The sequence below is a fragment of the Condylura cristata genome, unplaced genomic scaffold (genome assembly GCF_000260355.1).
Source record: "Condylura cristata isolate star-nosed mole 26May11 unplaced genomic scaffold, ConCri1.0 scaffold00029, whole genome shotgun sequence".
In the NCBI taxonomy this organism is placed as follows: Eukaryota; Metazoa; Chordata; class Mammalia; order Eulipotyphla; family Talpidae; genus Condylura; species Condylura cristata.
This window is the reverse complement of record NW_004567130.1, coordinates 7,796,928-7,812,096: the sequence shown is the minus strand read 5'-3', so window position 1 is coordinate 7,812,096 and position 15,169 is coordinate 7,796,928. Positions and strand designations below refer to the sequence as shown.

The window sequence follows — 15,169 nt, the reverse complement described above, 5'->3', positions numbered from 1 at the left end:
TGTCTTTTTGTGATCAGATAATTTGAGGTGCTGAGTCCTCATCTAGGATTTCATCCTGAACATTAGCTTATGAAATGCTTTGAGAAGTCCTATATTACTTTGTTTAACCTGTGTTTCATACTTACTTGACCATAAGAAGTTTATCTGTTAGCATTTAATTGGACACAGCTGCTCTAGTGAAGCAAGGTTCAGAAAACACAAAACTAGAAGATTACCTCTGTTACTTTGCTATGATCTTACATTCACATAATGGTTTCTGTCTCCATTGGAAGAGTAAGGCATAGATCCTCTCCTTGTTCAATGTAAATTTATTACATGGAGACTAGAGATTGACTCTATAGGCCAGCAGACCTTGACAAATGCCAGTATTTCTGTAGAAATACTATCTTTACCCCTCCCCTCCTTAATGGAGTTTGTGTGTATAAGTGAACTGTTGTAGAGAGCAAGACTGAGAGTATGTAGACCATGGATTAACCTCAACTGCCGTGAAAGGAAGGAACTGCTGCCCTACACTGGGCTCTAAAACTGGAAACCCCTATAGTCAAGCCCAACTACATTTGTAATTTTCATCAATCTGAACGTTTTGGCCAGGGTCCAGCCCAATAATTAAGCACTTTCAGCTCTCCTGTCTGCCTATGTATATTGCAGGTGTCTTTCTTTTTTTTCCTTAGTAAACTTGCTTTGTGCTAATGAAAAAAAAATCACTTTCATGATTAGATTATTTTGTTAAGAAAAGATCCTTGTTCTTTTGGGGAACTATGCTTGTCCTTCATTGGCAACCACAGCCACCATGTAATATATGAAAAGTTATCAGGATGATCCCACTGCTTCAGAAACTGGGCACTCTGGCGTTGTAGAAACTACTCAGTACTGCAGTAAATCATTTCACATCTGTTTGGACAAAGAGCCAAACTTTCTCTCTCTACCCAGTCTGCTTTAGGACCAGAATACCATCTTTTGTTTTGTATGGGTTTTTTGTTTGGTTTTTGCCTGAAGGGTATAGTGTTTCAGTAGCAGAGTACATAGTGACTTTGCTGTGTTCTAATTTCCATTTCCCTGATCCTCTAAGAATTGTAGATGGGTACGCACAGTCTCTCAGCTCCCACTGTGGTATTTTTTTCCCCACCTAATTTATGCAGATGCCTCATAAGAGAAAATTCATCCTTTTGTCTCTTACCCAGTTTTTTGTAATGAGCTATGCAACATTTTAAAAAATTTAATGGATGGGTATGTGTAAAGCATTTGTGAATTACTTATGAATGTGTTTTTATGCTGAATAAATTTCACTAATGATTTTGAAAATCACTGTTAAGCCAGTTAGCTTGTTGTATTAATGATTAGTGATAATCCTTCCTTCAAACAGACTTTTATGAACTGTTGCAAGTAAGATGCACATAATTAAAAGAAATATGAATCCTCTTGCCTACACAGTAGCCTACACAGTATTGATCTATACTGTTTGGTGTTATCAGAGTTCAAGGTCTAAAAATATTCTTTTTTCTTTTTTCTCCCACTTAGAAGAGTCTTTGACAATATTTGGTGATCATTAACATGAGCACTGAGAAGCCAGGGGGCTTTGTGCGTTGTCTGTGTGTGCCCCATTTCTGCATCTGTAGCCATATGTGACTGTGCCCCCCAGCAGGTCATGGGCAGAGACCTAGTGTCCATTATCTCTTTTCCATGATGCCCATTGCAGCACTACAGTAAATGTTTGTTGAAAGAATGATAAAGGCTTTTTACCAAATTATATCCAAGCCAACAGAAATTAATAAATCAAGCTACTTTTCACTTTGAATGGCTCATAGGACCTGATCCTAAGGAGATAAGATAGGAAACAGGTACTCACTAATAGTAACCAGCTGTCTGACATTGGGTAGGTTGCTACCCTTCTTTGTACTTCAGTTTCTCCATCTGGAAAATGAATGATTAATAACTTTACATTCCTCTGGGTAATACTATAATGATAAAGGGAAGAAAGAGATGAGAGCATGGTGCACTCTTTGGTGGCAAGATCTGTGTAACACTCAGTCATCATAATTGCCTGTGTTATTATTTCTCTAGGGTGTACAGTGTAATCATTTCAGTCCTTTCAAGTACACAGAGAAGATCTAGCTGGAATGGAGGGTTTATACTGGTGAGACATGGAAGTTAAGGTTGGCTTAGCAGTTTGGAATCTGTCTTTCCAATATTGGGGAACCTATGGAACTTTGTCGTGAAGAATTACCTCCCTCTCTCTCCATCGCAAGTCAATGAAGTGAAAACCTGACCACAGACCCATGACTAGATCTCAGATGAGCTATCTAGAGATGATTTAAAACTCCACTGGCACAGATAGTGCCTTCCCAAATTTCATCTTGTCTACCTATATCTTGCCCATAGAAAACTTTATTTATTGCCCAGATATCATTAAATACTACCAAATAAGCACACTGATTAATAGCTTGGATTTTAGGGCCCTCCCTGGTGTTGTATCGGGTTAGGATGCAGGACTGCAAGCTAGCCACAGCTGCTTCAGTCCAAGTTCCATCCCCAGTCTCCAGAGGTGATCCACATGGTGCGGCAGACCTCTCCTGACCCACCCACTGCTCCCCTCAGCACTGTACTTCGTCAGTCTGCCTGTTCTGCTCCCCACTCTGTCTTTGGTGAGTCCTCTTACTGCCCCTGCACCTCTGGCCTGTACCCCAGTTCTGTATGCACAAATAAATAAGTCTTTAAAAAAAAAAAAAAGCTTGGATTTTAAAATCAGGCTGCCTATGTTCAAATCCCAGTTTGCTGCTTTCTATTTGTGTGTTCTTGGGCAAATTCACACATAAATGATCTTGGGCACCTTTTTTTAACTTTTCTGTGACTCATCTGTAATTTTTTTTTCATCTGTAATTTAAGTATGGCTATAGTGCTTAAGTTTTCTATGCTCTTGTGAGAATTACATTCAAAATGTAAAGTACCTAGAAGAGTGCCTGACATAGAGTAATTTCTCAAGAATTTTGGCTGTTAAAATGGATACTTCTATACACTGGGAGTTGAGCTGGACACTGTATACATCATCATTTTGTTATCTAGTTGTAAATGTGAGACCAAGATTGGGCGGACTTAGGTGTATCGAGAACAGGACCAAAGGCCATTGGAGTACAAGCCATTAAATATCACTCATAATATTTAGTTATGAGTAAATATTAGCTACACTCACCTTTTTGAAGGTCAAATATGAAAACAAATAAAAATTCTAAATTGCTATAGAATAAGGGAGAGGCAATGTTGAGTCTCATAAGGTAAATAACTTGTGACATTGTTTACAGTGGGAACTAGGAGAAAAGATATTCAAATTGGCATCCTTAGTAGATCCTAAAAGAGATGGAATAGGAAGGGAAAACCATAAGGAAAAAAAAAAAAACCAAACAGGGATATATGGGGGAAGATCAGAAAAGAAAGGAAGATGATGGTATTTCTTAAAATACCAGCAGACTTCATCTTGTACAGTTCATCGAGCATTGTATTGTCACTTAACCAACCTTGGCTGCAAGGAAGCCTGGGAAAATGAATATTTAGCTTTTAGCTCTAGGCATAAGCAGCAGGAGGATAGAGGAAGTTTTAGGGAGCCAGCCTTTACTATCTGGCAGACCACTTTGTAAGCATGTATTATTTTATAATTGAAAACTTTTTAAGACTATTGCGTTCAATTTTGATGTTCTGTAGAATCTTAATAATTGTAAAAACATGCATGCTGAAGGACAAAAAGCCACTGAAACACTGTTTGCTCTGAGTCTTGATAGCGTGGTATTCTGTATTAGTGTTCCTGACTTGATCAAGGGTGAGCTACTGGGTGGTCTCTTTATTTATATGTACATGGGGGAAGTGATTGGTGAGAGATAAGTGTAGACAAACAAGTGATTGGTCTAGCAAGTACACAGACAAGCAAAGGAACCTATTTTCCTGATGTGGCAGGGTTGTGTTGTGTCAAGGAGCAACAAATGTTTTGGGGAATTCTTCAGTTTAGATAATTTCTACAGGATTCTCTGATCCTGAGTCTACAACTTAAAGGAGCTAAATGGTGTTTCTGAGTTAAAGTGGTTTATAAGAGCTCTCCAGGAAGACTTGTTTAAATATCATCTCTGTGATGTGCCTGAGTGAGCCAGCCTCAGGAGCATCTAATTTCCTAAGTAAATCCCTCTCAAATTAAACGAAAAGGAAGCAGTAATGGATTCACACTTTCAATCCCATTTTGTACTTTTCCATGTTTTTGAAATTGCCCTAACCAAAAGCCATATGTATTAATAGAAAAATGAGCAGAATATATGAATCACTTATTTTGATAGCATTCTGCTTAATCTAGCTAGTACACTTCATACAATCATAGAGTTTTAGTTTTCTATCCAGCATGAATGTTTAAAATGAAGCTTTTTAGACTTGATTGCCTTGGGAAAGCAGATTCCTTAATTTGCTTTCCAGTCTTGCTGGAAAATCCATCTGTCTTTGCAATTGAATTTGCAAAGTGAAATCATTTTGAAAGGCTGTTCTTATGACCGGATCTTTTGTTCTTCCTCCTTTTCCCTGTCCATTTTCAGGGCTCCCTGTTGTTCTGGACTAACTATGCTATCCTCTCATTTTCTTTGGGCTGAAAGAATGATGCTGCCTTGGGGGTGGATATTGTCCTCACCCACAGATGGTATAGCTGAATTGTGCAGCAGTTGCGCAGACCATCAGAGGGTCAAAATAACCCAGGGGAAGAAATGCTGAGCAGGGAAACAGTAGGCCTGAGTTTAGGTCCTAGCTGTGTGATTGCCTTTAAAAGCAACCACCCTGTAAAATCAATAAGATAATGGCAGTCTAATGACTTTGAAAACTGGTAAGTGCCATAAAATGTTACATTTGATTATGTTCAATAATTCAACAACACATTTGGAAACACTGAGTTTGAGGTTATCTGAAGTAAGCTGTTAAATTTATGAGACTTATATTTAGGAGAGAGCTCCAAGCTGGAATTGCATATTTGGGGGGTTACATAGTTGCCTGTATCACAATAGTTGGTGTCTGGTATTGGACAACATCACCAAAGGAGAATTTTTAATACCACTCTTGTTATTATCACTACTATACTATTGTTATTATTTTAGTAGGGCTTCCCTCTCCCTTACAGGTTATTGTAGTGAAATTGGGAGGGAGCCACGTCCATTAACTTACATTCTCAATGAATTGTCTGTCAGCTAAGGAACTGGCGAAGGAGCTCAGTCAGTAAGCCAGATTTAAAAATTAAGGTTTCCAGATTCTCTCTTTTGCTTAAATTATTGGATACCAGCCAAAAGACTTACCAATTAATTAGCTGTGATGATTTATTTTAACAGCTTTAACTGGATGACAGTACAGAAATTGAGTTTTTTTTTTCAGGTTATTAATTAGCACCAAGGTATAAAATAACCTCAGCATGGATGCTTTTCAGTGTTCTACTATAAGCACTTGGTGTACATGAATCTTAATTTTACAGGACTTTACCACATGGTACTAACTGTTTGGTACCCTGACTCCACTCACAGTCTACTGGTGTCAGCTCCTAGTTACTGTAGAAATGAAAATACCCCCATTGATTCCTAAATACTTAACAGGGACCTCCTCCCCTACATGTACATAGAGATCCTGAAAAGATGGCTCCCATTCTCACATCACACATTAAACTTTGTTGTAACAGTCTCAGGATCCAAATTTTGCACTCCTGTTATATGAGATGATGTGGTGTCAAGTTCCTTTTGGTACTTGCTTTGGAAATTAAGACTTATGGAATAGACTCTATAGTAAAATATTGCTAGAGGGAGTGGCATTTTCTTACTTCTTTATTTGTAATATCAAGGACTATGGTAATTGAAACTGTAACACCACACCTTGGTATTCACTGTTTATTCGGTCATCATGAGAACCATCTCAGATAGATGAAAACTCAAAGCCTGGAGAAGTAATATCTTTTTCTTAAGAGCACAAAATAATGAAGTAAAAGAGCCAGGAATATGGTATTTCCAATTCTGGTCACAGTGCCTTTCTATATAAAGCACTATCGCCAAGTAACTGGCATGTTTAGGTTATTAAATCTGGTAAAACAGGGCCTGTAAAACAAATTGTAGTGCTTAGGCAGTAAAGTTAAGAAATGGTAGGCTAAGGGGTAGGCAGATTAGTGGGACAGTCAGCCAAACATGCAACACATTGAAAGAGTTGTTTATCGTCTGTTGTTTATAACTTTTGTTCCAAAAAGGAGTCTACTTCCCCTACAGTATCAAATGAGGATACAATGGAAATTGAAAATCAACCAGGGAAATACAAATAAAAGTAAGAAAGATAGATCAGGGAAAAGAACCCATAAAGACTAATTATTGTAGCAACTTGTAAATTCTAACATTGTTGTTAATGGTAGAGTTTCATATTCAAGTCAGAGTTTCCTGGTGGCCAAAGCAAAAGAGAAACACATTTCTTGATACCCAGAAGATGGTAACAGAAGATTCTGCTGGGAAAAAAATTTCTAAAAGATTTCTAAAAGAAATTTTATAAAATTGATTCTGGTAACAAAATTTGTGGTGTTAATGAAATTTAAACAGCAAAGATTGTAAAAGATTTCGGAATGAAATTTAAACAGCAAAGATTGTAAAAGATTTCGGTGTGCTTTTTCAAATATCAAACTTAAATAAAACAACCCTAGAACATTATAAGTAAATCTCTGTTTACTAGAGTATATTTTATTTTGGGCCTAGGTTAACTTTTTTCAGGTTTATAATTTGAGTGATCTTACTTGATCAGGGCTAGAATTTCAACATTCAGAGATGTAGCTCAAAACCCCTAAAAAAACTCTGGTCGCTATCTTCCATACCAGATCTTTTTGGGGCATGGTTTGAAGTTATAAGCTGTGGAAGGGCTGGGAGGATTGCTATTGGATAGCACATTCATTAGGATGTGGTAGGGTCTGTTGCAGTAACAACAGCTCACAAATTTTTGGTTCAAACCTACAAAGTATTATGTTCAATATAACTTACCCCAGGTTCGCTTCACCCTCCGGGACAACTCACTACTCCAGGCATGCCATAACTCTTCCTATAGCAGCTACAGCAGTGCTGTCGCAAACACAGAGCTTCCACAGGGAGGAGAAAACATGGAATATTGCACTCCAGTTCAAAAATACTTGTCTGGAGGTAACACATTGTTTCTGCTCACATTTCACTGGGCAAAGAAAGTCACGTGGTACACCAAACTTCTGATGAGAAGGGAAATACGTATCTGGATATAGAAGAGAGCCAGAGTAAGTAATGTCAGTAAAGTTTACCACAGGTTGGCCAGAAAGCCAAGGAAATGAAAAGGTCAGGCATACGAGGCATGGTGAGATTGAATAAAGACAAGTAGGACTGCTTCATGGCTGCTGACTGGGTCTTGGCTAGATCTAAAAGCCCATGAATACCATTTTAACTGATTAGTGTTTTACTGTGTAGGTTGGTGAGGCCCACAGAAGGTACTCCAGGGAGATGGGACTTATCTGTTTAAGAGCTCAAGAGAGAAACAGAAGCAGCTTTCTGTGTATTTCAAGGATTCCACCCCAAGCCTTGAAACAAAAGAAATGTTTGTTTCACACTGATCTAACTCCCTGTAACATTCTCTGTATGGTTAACTTATGGAGTGCCTCCCACCTGGTATTGTGATCCAAAGTGAAAACCAGCCCACACTGGCTTTTTCAAACAGTGACTAATGATGGGGCTTGGCCAGGCAGGCCCAGCAGATTTGTCACTGTGCTCTGGGCTCCCCACCAAGTTCTCACAGTGGCCCGGCCATTGCCCTTAGCCATGGTGGTGCCTAGTACTTCCTACCTCACCATCCATCTCCTGAACAACCCTCTCTAGCCACCTCCTTTTTAATGGGTTTAATTATTACTTCCTCTACTTCATGGCACAATTAATCTTCTCTGTCTCAGGATTTATAGCTGCACATGCCCAGGCAATTTCTGAGCTATTCACCTGCAGTCTTGGATTTTAATTATCCAAGGGAAGTAGGGAGGAGGCCATATATGAAGGCATTGAAATATTTGTAGACTCAGTGGACTCCAGGCTGATTACTTATCACTGTCCCAGGGCTTTGGGGAAGGGAATAGGAAGAGACTACAGTGGCGCTAACTCTCACTTGTGCAGTCTAAGGGGAGCCTTGGAGGCCAGGTATCGCGCTATGAGCACTTCTCTGTCTCTTTTAATAGTGTTTTATTTCCTCCAACTTTAGTTTAACAACAGTAAATTCTGGGGCTGTAGTGTACAGCATGGTGACTATAGTTCCTAATGCTGCTGTGTACTTCAGATTTGCCAAAAGAATACACCTTGAGCATTCAGCACTGAAAGGTGATGGATAGGTTCATTAACATGATTGCAGCAATTATTTTACAATGTATTTGTATATCAAGTCACGCTTTACACTTTAGATGTATACAACTTTCTGTCAATTATGTGTTAGTGAAGCTGGGGAGAAGGAAAGATAGCTAGCTTTGATGGAGTGTGTTTGTGTATGTGGTATGTGCAGGGATTTCTGTGACCCTGTTATATCAAGCTCCTAGGAATTGAAACAAGGGGCAGGCAATTGGTATCTGGACAGAAGAGTCACTGAACTCTCATTGTCACTGCAGACATCCTAAATTGCTGTTGAAGCAAAAGAAGATAACAGGCTCTTAACTTCACTTACCCTTTAGAGGAACAGAAGAGCCTGATGGGTTCCGTAGAGAAAGTAGACAGATGTAATTAAGATAAAGGATAGCAGAAGAGACATCTGATGGCCAAGAATGCTCCTAAGGTGATGCCCACACAGCTGATTACAGTACTTCCTCCTACTCTACTCCTCAGCCTCATAAGGCTTTTCTGGACTCTACTGTATACTCTGTTCTCCTGTTAGAAATTTAGGCTCAATCTGCTCTTTCTAGCTCTCAGAAGGTTGATTTGCCATAACAACATACTAACACTAGTAGAGAAGAAATGGGTACAATATCATCACCATCTTTTACTAGAAGGCACTTCAGCTTCACTCCAGAAGTGGAGTGGGTGAACAGTATGGACTCTACAGTTGCAGTTCAGTGTTGGTCCTCCCTCGTAGAGCTGTGTGACCCTGAGAGGAATTTCTTAAGCCTTCTGAGTCTGTGATGAGACCCTGTTGATCTTCCAGAAATGTTTAAGGTATGAATGCCATCACCAGATAGAGAGCTACGCACAGATATTCAGGAGGAATTTATCTACCAGAAAGATGTTTGTAGTTGCAAACATATGAGGAATGATTTTGGAAATATCTGTTCTTTTAAAATTTCTGTACCTTTGCTGTTCTTCACTGGAAAAAATCTTGCCTTTAGGCAGACACATAAATATCAGTGTGAAAATGAGTTCAGATACCCAGTTGATTGCATGTCTAACATAGAACACTTTGCTTTCATGACATTGATTCCAGACATCTTTTTACTAACCATGTCTGTCCCTCCTTCCACCCCAGGCTTTGAGAAATTTTAAGTCCAGTGGAAAGAGCTATATGTGGAAACTTGAGAGGGAGAGGATCTATCAAACCCAAAGATGCCTAGAGTTGTGGAATGGTACAGCAGAGAAGCTGGGGTCACTTCTCCCAATGATTTGAGCATATGCAGTAATATTTCTGTGGAGTAGGTTTGGTAAGCTGTATTTAGCACTTCCTCACCTTCCTCTTTGATAGACAAAAATACCACTGTATTCTTTTAAGTTCCTATTCTTTAAGATTTCAAATCAAAGGAAGAACTAAATAAGACTATAAGCAAAGCAAAGCAATGGGAAAAGCACTGTATTGTTCCAGTCTACCTATGTCTTCCTTATTGGCCACAGAGACTGGTGACCAGGTCCCCTCTTTCTTTACTGAGGTCCCAAAGATAGAAAAACTGAACATCCATATTAGGACTTAGCTATGAGGAAGAGTTTCTTGATCTAAAAGGGGCTACAGGAGAATGCACAGTATAAATATCTTGTATTTATTATTTCATTTTCTGTTCTAACAATTTTCATACATATAGACAAATAGAAAAAGTAGTATAATGAACCCATGCATACTCAAAACTCAACAGTTCCCAACATTGTGCTGATACTGTTTTATCTATTTTTATCTCTTTTATACACACACACACACACACACACACTACCACCACCACCACCACCACCACCCACACCCACACTTGATTTCCCCCCTTGCTGAGTATTTTTTAAAGATTTATTGCGTTTATCTATGTATATAAGAGCTGAGGTGTAGGGGGTGAAAGGATTCACCAGAGACAGAATGGGGAGCAGAACAGGCAGATCTACTGGCATACACTGCTGCGGGGATCAGCAGGCAGGTCAGGAGAGGTCTGCTGGGCCATGTGGATCACCTCCCTGGCCAGGGATTGAAATCATGCTGCAGTGACTGTTGATATCTTCATAGTGCTGAGACTCAACCCCTTGTACCACCAGGGAGACCCTGCTGGAGTATTTTTTTTTTAAAGATTTATTTATTTATTCGTACAGAACTGGGGTACAGGCCAGAGATGCAGAGGGTGAGAGGATTCACCAGAGACAGAGTGGGGTACAGAACAGGCAGATCCACAAAGTACACTGCTGAGGGGAGCAGCGGGCGGGTCAGGAGAGATCTGCCACGCCACGTGGTCTCCTCCGGGGCAGGCGGGGATCGAACTCATGCGGAAGTGGCTTAAGCTTCAACCCGCTGTGCCACCAGGGAGGGCCCCCTGCTGGAGTATTTTTAAAGCTAATTGTAAGTGCCATTTTTATCTATAAATACATACATACTTTTGTATGTAATCCTAACAGATGAAACTTTTTAAAGCATAGCTCCTACCCCATGCCACACCTAGCAAGACTAATAGCAGTTCCTTCATGACTCCTGGCTATCTGGACAGCAGACAGACTGGTGTAGCTGAGGCAGGGACTCTCAGCCCATGTGTCTTCAGCTCTGCCACTAAGTCACTTCCTCACTCTAGGTCTGAGTCATGTAATTTATAAAGTGAGCCTGTGGGAAAGCCATTTCTAGTTTCCAAATCTTGTGTTTTCTCTGAGAATAATTAGTGACTTGGCTAGGTGGGAGTAGAAATCAACCTGTTTGAAAGTTGAGGGAAAGAATAGATGAGCTTTTTAAAATCCCATTGGATCAAGCACTATTAATAATCAGAAAAATAATATTTTCAGTAAGTGAAGAGAGAGCATCTTGGTATGTAGAGGCACACTGAGCAGCCTTACTTTCAGAGAATTCACAAGAAAAAAGGCAGCCAGAAATCAATCTATGTTGTTGACTATTCTAGAGTTAGCAGAAATTCTCATGTGAGGTTTGGCTGTTGTCACCTGGCTTGGTCTTTGCTGGTAGCAGTTAATAATAAAAACCAAAATCTTGAGCATTGACAGTGTCCCAGGCACTGGTGCTGACTTCTCATAGCGCCATCTCCTCGGCCCTCATTACAGCTCTTTGCAGGGCCCACTGTTATTCCTGTGGCAGTGGCCGCTCCTGTCCCTACATGGAGGCCTGTGTCCATAGGGGTGAATCCCCCATGTCCTTTAGCAGTGTGCCCTCGTGACGACGGTTTCATGAGCATCTTCTGCCCCACTAATTTTCATTTAATCCCCTGCCCTGCCGCACGTTGTAACCTAGCACACCCCTGCTGACAGGCCCTCTGTAAGCCTTCATCTGAGTGACGGCCCTGAAAAATCAAGCTGTGGTCTCGAAAGGGAAGGAGGATCTGCAGATTATCTCCTCAGCATGTGCAGTCATTCTGCTGGCAGCTCTCAGGGCCTCTTTTATGTTGCTTCAACAAAGAGAGAGGCTGCCAAGAGTGTGTTATGCTCCGTTCAGAACTCTCCAGGCTGGCAGTGGCTGGGACAGTAGAGGCATGGCAGATGGAACAATTTCCATCTCAGCCAGGGCCCTCTCCTTTTACTTTTGCCTGCCTTCTTTGTTTTGAGAATTCTTCCTATGATTCTATATAGACCCCAGGAAGTGTCAGAGGAGGAAGAAGGGGAGGAGAAAAGGAGGTTACACAGCAAGCTGGATAGGGGTCAGATCATTTGGCCAGCAGGCAGTTTCTTCCACAAATCATTTAACCCTGGTAGCCATTATCATCCCAATTGCTCCCTATTAGCTAACCCAGACTCTTAAAGCCCTGAGTATAAGAGAAATAGAATTCTGTTTTCTTTTTCTCATTCTTTAAATACCACTTATGCCATGTTTAGAAAGCATACTGTAGTTTACAAAGCTTATTGATATGGACCATTGTTTCTCACACCATTTCTTTGTGATTATATGTGTGTATGTGTGTGTGTATACATATATATGTCATCATAATCTGACCTTTTTTTTTTCAGTTGAAGTAACATTGTACAATTCCGTTATGTAACTTGCAGGTGTTCACACTGAGACTGAACGTGTGTACATACTACATTCAGTCACTACTAGGAGCCCAAGTCTGCCTTTCACCCTATTATCGTCCCCTTTATCGTGATGCCTCTTTCTTCCCTTATGGTAACACTAATCGGCTTTAATAATCCAAAAGTTTACTTTTGTTATATTTAATATGCTTATTGTTTTCTTTATGTGCCACATATGAATGAACCATATGGTTCTTGGTATTTTCTGTAACCTGATGTTATTAATAAGAAAACAAAGAAACCCACCATTATCTATTAGTAAAAGAGACAACAAGACGATCTCAAAGATAACTCAGCTAGGTAAGGTAGGAGCCAGGCATATAAAAACAGGCTTTAAATCAATTGATTTAAAGTTCTGTGCCTTACCTTTATAATAGCTTCCAGATACTTGCACTGCTTCCTGTAGGCTGTCATCTAGTTGGGGAGGCTGAGGAGTGAGCAAGGAAACCTTGTCCCTGCTGTCAGGGACACAGGAAAAACCTGAACTTGTGTGACGTCTGTCTCTAAAGGTCTTGCACCATTTGCTTACTTCATATTAATATCTTAGCAACCAACTAGTGATCATATTCACTTAAAAGTAATTGCAATGAAATCCAAAAGCTGTGAGAGGGGGAAAAACTCAATGCAGAGGGATACCTGTGGGAGAAAGTGCCTACGGGTAATGTGGCCGGCAAGTTGTCCTTCCCCAGCTCTGGCTCTGCTCACAGCTGGGGACTGGACTCATGTGTAGATTTTGACCCTCATTTTAGAAATACAGAAGCTGAGGAGAGAGTAAATGATTCATCTCCTCTCGTGATGCCTAAAAATTTGAAACCTGTACGTTTTCCCTATAGATAAAAGATGGGTTCTAGCTGGGATACTGGGGTCCCCCTTCTAGCTGGGATGCTGGTGATATCTGCAGCCCAGGGAAGTGACCAGATCCAATCCCCAGGAATATTATCAAATGAGTTTTATTTTTATTTTTTTTTTTAAGATTTACTTATTTATTCGTACAGAACTGGGGTACAGGCCAGAGATGCGGAGGGTGAGAGGATTCACCAGAGACAGAGCAGAGAGCAGAACAGGCAGATCGATGAAGTACACTGCTGAGGGGAGCAGCGGGGGGGTCAGGAGAGGTTGGCCACACCATGTGGAAACCTCCGGGGCAGGCGGGAATCGAACTCATGTGGAAGTGGTTTCAGCTTCTTAGTGCTGCACTTTAACCCGCTGCGTCACCAGGGAGGGCCCAAATGAGTTTTATTAAATGAGTTTCAAAGACACTCTCCATAACTTTTTAAGCCAAAGATTGTGCATTCATTATAGAAAAACACTTGAAGTACTGATAAGCAAAAAAAAAAAAAAAAAACTCTGAAATCCAATACCTGAACATACTGCTAATATGTAAATAATTTTTAATGCTGTATGTGTGTTAAATTGTGTCTGCACACATCCTGTTAATGTTTTCATTAAAATGTACTGTTTCACATCTAGCCCTATTGTAATGTTTTTTCCATGTCAGTAAACTACCTCGTGTTTTTTAATGGCACCATCATATTCCATTGTATAACATGCCATGATTTACTTAGTTATTTTTAAATTATTAAATACCTTAATCAAGCAGGAAAATATGTGGAAGAATTGGCATAGCATATTTAATCTCTGTTACCTGCAGAATTCCCTTTCCTAGAAGTATATGGTAATTTCAGCAACTAGTATTTGAATTGCCCTTCGAGTTTATAATGCACTTACACATGCATTGTTTCCCTTGACCTCATTATCACCCTCCAAAGTTGGTAGCAAGAGTCTGTTTTTCTTCACTAATAGATCAACTAAATAAAACCTCATCGAGGTAAATATATCCAGTACCCTAAGTCCAGTTCTATCAAAGCAGTGCTGACCCAGAAAGTAGCTCCCTCAAGGCAGGATGCCACAGCAGGCAGGCCAGAAAATGCATCAGGGAGCAGCCTCCACGGGCTCCGTGACCCCTCCCCACCTGCTTGGATTTTGGTTTCATGACTTAGGCCTCGCATGTGACCCTAACTGCTCTCTGAGGGCAAACACATGGCTTCATTTCTCTCTCCACCTAGTCTCGCTGCAAGGACCAGTACCCAATAAATACTCAGTTAATGTTTACTGGGTACATGAATACATGAATAAAGGGTGTCAGAGAGAACAAAGTAGATAGCAGAGGATGGGTTTGGACAGCTTTCTTTCTCAGTGCCTCTCTTTTCATTTCAAACATTGTCCAAACAAGAACCCATCTTGGTATTTGAGTTTATGTACTCATGCGGTTCTGATCACCACTGAGAAGTGCAAGGCATTGTTGCATTCAGGAAGAGTGTTCGGAACCAAAGGCAAGAAGAGACCTGTCTGCAGTGTAGATTCCAGGGCTCCCTCATTCCTGCTCCCCAACTGGGAGGAACCAAGCTTCCCTTAAAGCCACCTCCCAAGTTACTTTTATGATGTCCTCTATTTGGAACTGCTTCATATTTATGATGTATCTCATTTTGAACTGCTTGTAAAGATAATAGCTATTGCATAGTTTATGAGGGCTTGAAGAGCTATTACTGTGGACTGTAAAACAACATAGCTGAATTGCTGGAGATTTTGGAGTAAAAATCATTCATATTCCATCACCTAACAAAACAACTGTTTTATTTTTTGCCTTGCTCTCTCAAAGTCTTATCTGTGTGCACACATTCATTTTCTGGTTGTTGCCACAAGGAGCATGAAATATTGTTTCCGGATTTTTCCATTTAACATTATGGGAATCTCCC

At 40.3% G+C, this 15,169-nt stretch overlaps 1 protein-coding gene across 1 annotated transcript in view; it reads left to right on the top strand.

Moving 5' to 3' along the window:
- Positions 1-15,169, top strand: part of TTC28 (tetratricopeptide repeat domain 28) — a 538,163-nt gene that overhangs the window by 424,471 nt on the left and 98,523 nt on the right. The gene's annotated exons all lie outside the window — the stretch shown is intronic.